Below are 7,127 nucleotides of genomic sequence, written 5' to 3' on the forward strand. Positions count from 1 at the left end.
CATATACAAAGGGAGCTTATGTTTTCATTATATCAAGAATTATAATTTGAAAAAATCACAAGAAAAAGTTCTGTCGTGGGAGTATACGTGAAAGTTATCAACCGGATAGGAGCTTTTGAATGATCTCAAGAATATTTTGCTAGAAGAAAAGTTTATCATACGAGGGAAATCATATAATAAACTTGGGGGGCAAATGTTATACCCAAACATTGGAGATCAATGACGTGGCAATAAAGGTGACAAACGGCAGTACATGGTCCGTAAAAGACACATTAAATAGTCAATAAATACATTGACTCCTCAGAGTTGTGATAAAGTGACCCGGTAGACTGACGAAGAATTTGGACTGCTTGAAAGATGTCATAACCAAGCCAAGTGCACCTTGGTCTGAGGAAAGCTAAGGAAAGTGCATCCTAGGAGGCTAAGGAAAATGCATCCTAGGAGAGCTAAGGAGAGTGCATCCTAGGAGGCTAAGGAGAATGCATCCTAGGAGAGCTAAGGAGAGTGCATACGAGGAGAACTCAAGAGAGTAGTCCTAGGAGACCCCAAGAGGGTGGTCCTAGGAGACCCCAAGGATTTGGTCCGAGGAGAAACATGGCATGCTAGAGGAGAGTGCCATGTTAGAGGAGAGAAGTGCATGTCCTACCACCATGCACGTCCGACCAACAAATGTTTGTCCTACCACCATGCACATGTTCGACCAGCACTTGCATGGGTGGTCAGTAGGAGGTGGATCAACTAGCTAGAGGAGACTAAGTCAAGATTTCCAGAAACAACTTCAACAAGATATGCGGGAATCTCTCATTCTTCCCACAAATGGGGGGTTTGTTACATTTTGAGTTTTGAATGTTTCTTTGTAATTTAAATGTAATAAATATAATAAAATATTCCGGTTCTAGAGGATACCGTATGTATGACCCTAAGCCTATAAATAGAGGGCTTATGGGATTAGAGAGGGCTTCTTCTACTTCTTCTTTCTAGAGAGAGAAAATTTGGGTCTGAGTATTCTAGAGAGAGAAACTTGGGTCTGAGTATTTTAGAGAGAGAAAGTGCTGGCATTTGAGAGAATTCTTGTATTTTTGGCAATCTGTACTGAAGAAACTCAGTTGGCTCAGTCCATATGATCTTGAGTACGGATCTATAAATCACAACTCTAAGTGGATTAGGCTATTACCGATAATCGGGGCTGAACCACTATAAAATCTCTTGTGTAATTTACTTTTTGTTCATAAACTGTCTGTGTCGTTTTATTTCTCTTGAAGGCTATATTGTTTTTGACGTTCTCACGTCGTTGGCTAAAAACACAGTCTACAACCGGTTTATCCTATGTAGACCTATATGACCAAGTGTAAGATGCCAAAGATATGTGTCATCCTCGTTTGAGACTTTTTGTCTTTTGTTACCTTGCGGTTTTGCTACTTTAAATAATTATGAATTATTGAGTGTTTGTTCATTTAAATGAAATCGATAAAGTCCAATTATTTTAATTGCATGTCTAAAGAAAAAATTAATAATAATGAAATTATAAATAAAATATTATAAAGTTATTACATGCAATAAAATTACAAATTAACTAAAAAAATGAACTAAACATCGTTCAAACAACAATAAAGTATTTCTTTTAATAAAACTAAAGAATTTTAAATAAAAGGACTTTCTTTAATGCTTTCTTGAACTAGATGTTTTTCCTCTTTTCCTCTTCAACTTTTTGTCTCCATCTGCAAGTTCCTCTTGATCGCTCAAGTGTCTGTAAAGAAGAACAAATAACAAAAAATATGATTAGTGGTTTCTAAATCAATGATTTAGAACTTTATGTATCATATTCCACTATTAAGACTAAGGTAAAGGTAAATCATATCTACCTTTTTCGTGATAGTGGTCTTGTCTATAAATCCTCAAAGACAGCATCCCACAAATCATGAGCATATTCAATGTGTTGAATTTTTTCCTTAGTTTTTCTTCCATGGTACTAAGACAGTAAAATCTTACCATGTGATTTGATCTCATCCAATCAACATATTTCTCATGCTCCTCTTTGTTTTCTTCCCATAGTGGTACAGGAGGAGGCCTCTTATCATTATTGATATGTTTAAGATTTTTGGCCAAAAAAATGAACAAAGTTGAATTTGCCCATCCATCTTTATCCTCTTCACTCATTTTTACTTTCTTATATGATCATTAATCTTTTTATGCATTACTGGGCACATTATAGGAAAGTAATTGGGTGGCAACATTTTATGATTGAAAATAAAACACAATAATATTATCATTTAAAAAAATATCAATGTTTTGGAAAGTAAACATGATGCATGAATACAACAATTAAAACACATTAATTAACATTTACTTTTCCACGATAAAACTAACCAACAAATAAAGTGCCTCCTTAGGTTCGGTCAAGTCAGATAGCTTATAAGACAATCTTATCTTTATAATTTAGAACATAAAATAACTCTTTATTTTCTCTTTTAAATATAAAGTACCGCTGGTTATGTCAAGATGTAATTATAACCCCCAAAAGCTTAATAACGTCTTTGTAAGTGTAACCCATTATTTCAGATTTCATGACTTAACTTAGAGAGTGCCGCCTTAGGGTTGGTCAAGCCTAAAATACGTCACTTCCTCTTATCTTCGTAAGAAGCCTACCTTGGTATTTATATGTGTAGAAAACTTCCTTAGGGGGACAAAAACAAAGCTGCCTCTAGGCCTTGTTCATATCTCACAGTGTTGTACTAATAATGGAGACCATAGGTGACATTGAGATTTTCACCTTCTCTCACTTACTATTTTAGATTAAATGTGTTTTATAAAACTAATCAATTAATTCAAAATTAATTACTAGTTTGTTAATAACCCTATGAATGTAATTAATTACAAAAAGCATAATTATATAAGAGTCTATGTTCTATAATTAATGTGATATAAATAATTACCCATTACGTTCATCTAACTTTACTAAAACGCTTGTTACAAAAAGTTGGTTATCTTAAAGGCCTATGAAAAACTATTGTCTTTATTATGGTGTGAGTTACCAAGTTTTAACTAATTTACTACTTCGTAGTTTACATGCAATTGATTTCACCAAAAATAATACATATAAACAAGTAGGACAATCCTAGATTATCATGTTTCTAAAAGATGCATAATTAATGAGAAACTGCATGGGGGTTCATGAATGGCATGTAATTGACTAATGCATGATCATGTTATCAATCAAACATCAATGAACATTTATTTAAATAAATACAATAAATAAATAATGATGAACTGAGAACTAATGGGTATTTCGAAGATTTACATCCCTTTGAAAAAATTAGAAATAAAATTGCAATCTAAGCCTATGTAGCTTTCAAGACTCTCCAAGAATGCTCCTCCTCTCCTTCAGGCTTTCTTGCTAATCTTTAGGAACTTTTTTTTGCCCAACGTATTAGTTAGAAACAAATTTTGTAATTAATTTATTTAATTAAAACTAACTTTTAATTAAATAATCATTTTTGTCTTCTTTTTAATTTAGTTGAATTTAAATAATTAAAGGATCAAATTCAAATAATTATTTCAACATAAGACATTAAAATATCTTAACCAACTAAAATATACTTTATTTTCAAATAAAATAAAATAAGATAAGTAAACTTTTAAATTCAAATAATTTAAAAATTAATTAAATAAAAGATATTTTATAACAACTTAGGAATTAGGGTTTTGGGCACCAAAATGGTGCCCTAGGGTGAGCGGCACAAGGAGCCAAGGGCTTGGGGTGGGTGGCTGGGTGTGCAATGGCTTGGCTAGGGGCCTGGCGCACCCGGAGGTAGGTGGGTGCGGGCGTGCATGGCCGTTGGGTGCATGCTGGGAGCCACAGGGCTGGACGCTGGGAGCCGCGGGGCTGGGGTGCGTCTAGCGCGCGCCGCAGTAGGAGGAGGCTCGGGTCTAGCCGTGCACGAGGGTGAGTAGGGGCTCGGGCCATGTTCGTTTTAGGTGCATGGCTCGAGTTCCTCTTGTTTTTCTTTGTGTACATGTTTTTCAATTTAAAATTCAAGAAATCAAATTAAAAAAAAAATCCTATGCCCTTTATGCAGTAAACAAGATCTAGAAAATCAATAAAATGCCTAGCCCAATAGCACCATATAATTAGCGATCCATCATTCAACCATACATTCAAAAAACATATCCATCCATTCAATATACATATCAACATACATATAACAAATGCAAGAAACACACACAATATTTAATATATGTTTATGTGTAAACTGCTCTGGTACCAATTGTTGGTATTAAATGATCAAATCAAAGGTACGCAGTAGAATATATGGATCCATTTTAATAAATATTAATGCTAGCAAGGATCATATACTTATATAAATATTAAATCACATACAAATAGATTAGAGATTCCATCTTGTAGCCTATCAAGTGTCCTTGAGTCTTTTTGTATAAATCAATGATCTTTCTATCTAGTGTTCTGAGATCTCACACCATGATCATTCAGACCAATCCTCAAACACACAATGAAGTGTGTGGGCACAGAGGATTCAAAAGGTTGCCCATAACTTAACTCTTCTCCTTTTAATACTACCAAGGGCGAATCTATCATTTGTCACATTCTCGCTAATTCCTCGAGTAGTCCTATAAATTCGCATTTAATCCCCGACATACTTAAATAACCACTAAATTACTTCCCGCTACCCGGTAAATCCCAAATACGTACTATATCCCCAAAATACTTCTAGGCTCACCCCGAGTTGCGTATTCGACCTCGTTGTGACTATTTCGTTATTCCGCTTCCTAGGACCATCTCAGACCACACGTCGCAAATAAATCTCCACAATCTTGTGATCTCAAGCAAAATACACATATAATTCACATTTATGCCCTTAACGGGCCAAAATTACAAATATGCTCCTATTAACCAAAATGGGCCCACATGCATATTTAATTCACCTAAACATGCATTTCTAATCACATGATCATTTAATCCATGTAATAACATAATAAATCAGCTATTTCCCTCTCGGCACACTAATCAGTTATTTGGGCTAGGTGACTTTGGTTGACCTAGGATTATTATGAGGACCATTTTTTTCCTTGATGTTATCTCCCCTTAGGTTGGGACCCTTATAGGGAGATGGTACTTGTGAAGCCTTGCAAGCACCAATTTTGAAGGCCCTTTTATAGATGGTGAGGGAGTTTTTTGCAAAGACCTCCTCTAGGGCCCTTTCTCCCCGGGTTAGGTGACTTGGTCGATCTATACATAGGGATATCTTTCGGCTCCCCTTTTTTCTTCTACAAAGTGGTCCCTTTGTAGGGTGGATGTGTTTGTGAGGAAGTCACTTTTGGGGGACCTTTTGACTTTCTTATACTCTATAAGGGTAGCTAGTCCTTATAGATTCAAATGTTGTCTTATAATGTTAACCACTCATATATATATATATACAAAAATAAATATATTTGTTATCCCTAGATTTCAGCTTGATGACGTGGCAATCAGAAGTGACAAGCGGCAGTTCATGGTCATAGTAATGACCCAACTAATTCTAAGACTTTGGACCATTAAAACTAATATACATAGACACTATTTTCAAGAAAACATACATAAGAAATATTCACAACTTTATTAAAAACTCTAAAGTAAAAGTTGAAATACATAAATGCGGGGTATGGGATCCCATTGTTTTAAAAAAATAAAACATAACTTTAAACTTAAATGAAATTGTTTACAAAAATTAATGCGTAAAATACATAAAAACATAATAAAAAGACTAAAAATAACTTCGTCCTCGAATCGTTCACGTAGTCCATCGAATCCATTCTTCTTCAATACACAAGCGAAGCTACCACGAATCCTTCTGCCGCCATATCTATTTTCCTACATACATAAATAAAGGAATGAGCCTAATTCCTAGCAAGGAAAATCTACTAATATCATAAAACATATACATAAACAATACCATGAACATATACTATAAACATATGTCATATACTACAATGGCCATTATACTACTTGGGGCTTGTTAACTAAACAAGGCATATGCCCAATAGATTGGTGGGGCTTGCTAGCCTAGCAAGTCATATGCCCATAATTTACTAGGGCTTGTTAGCTATACAAGTCATATGCCCAAGGTCTATAAACACACTATACATAATATATACATAACATAACATAAGATAACATAACATATCATATAAACATATATAATTCAATCCTATTTTCCTTACCAAAACTGGGATATGATAATAAGGACGGGATTTGGAACACTCCTAAAATCAACAAGAAGAATGTGAGTATTTCTAAAGAAAGAGATGACAAAGAAATGAACTAAACCACTAAAATGGAGACTTAACAAAAAGAAACCTTAAGTTCAAAGGACTTAAATACCTAACTAAGAATTGAAAACAATGAGTTAGGATCTGAATGGAAACTAAAGAAAACTAAAGAAACATACAAAAATGAACTTAAGATTAGGAATACCTTTGGATGTACTAGAACCAAACTATACCTCGATATAGAAAAACACACTATTTATCTTACTTCACAAGTGTTTATAAAGCTTAAAATGACAAAGCTTATATCCCAACCCAAGTGTTTATCACTCTATAGTAACCCTAGCAGCTTGAAGGCTATGAATACAACTTGAAGAATGAGAGAAATGGCTGGGTACTAGGTCCTTTTATAGAGTTCAAGGAATGAAAATATCTTCTTTTAGCTTTAATAAAACAATGAATGTAAATTGAAAAATATATGAATATTCGTTCAACAGAGGCTTAAGACTCAGTCAAAACGTTCAGAGGCTGGTCAAGAGGTTAAGGAATGAATTGAGCTTGGTTTCAAAATCGTTTGAAAACATAACCCTAGGGCTGATATATCGCACATTATAGGCAACTTATCGCCTGGGCTTATGCCCCGCGTGCTTGTCGATTCATTTGTGCAAAGTTCACGTGTTTTTCGTATTCCCCCTATGGCGATACATCGGCTCCTAGGCTACAATATATCGGCAAACATGAATATTTTAAACACGTAATTGCATATTTTCAGCATAATTTAATTGATTAATCAGGTTTGACTGAGTAATATGAGATTCCAGCATGTTCTGGAAGGGTCTAGAGCTTCTGGAAACTTCTATTTTTGA

Source organism: Humulus lupulus, unplaced genomic scaffold (genome assembly GCF_963169125.1).
Source record: "Humulus lupulus unplaced genomic scaffold, drHumLupu1.1 SCAFFOLD_42, whole genome shotgun sequence".
Classification (NCBI taxonomy): domain Eukaryota; kingdom Viridiplantae; phylum Streptophyta; class Magnoliopsida; order Rosales; family Cannabaceae; genus Humulus; species Humulus lupulus.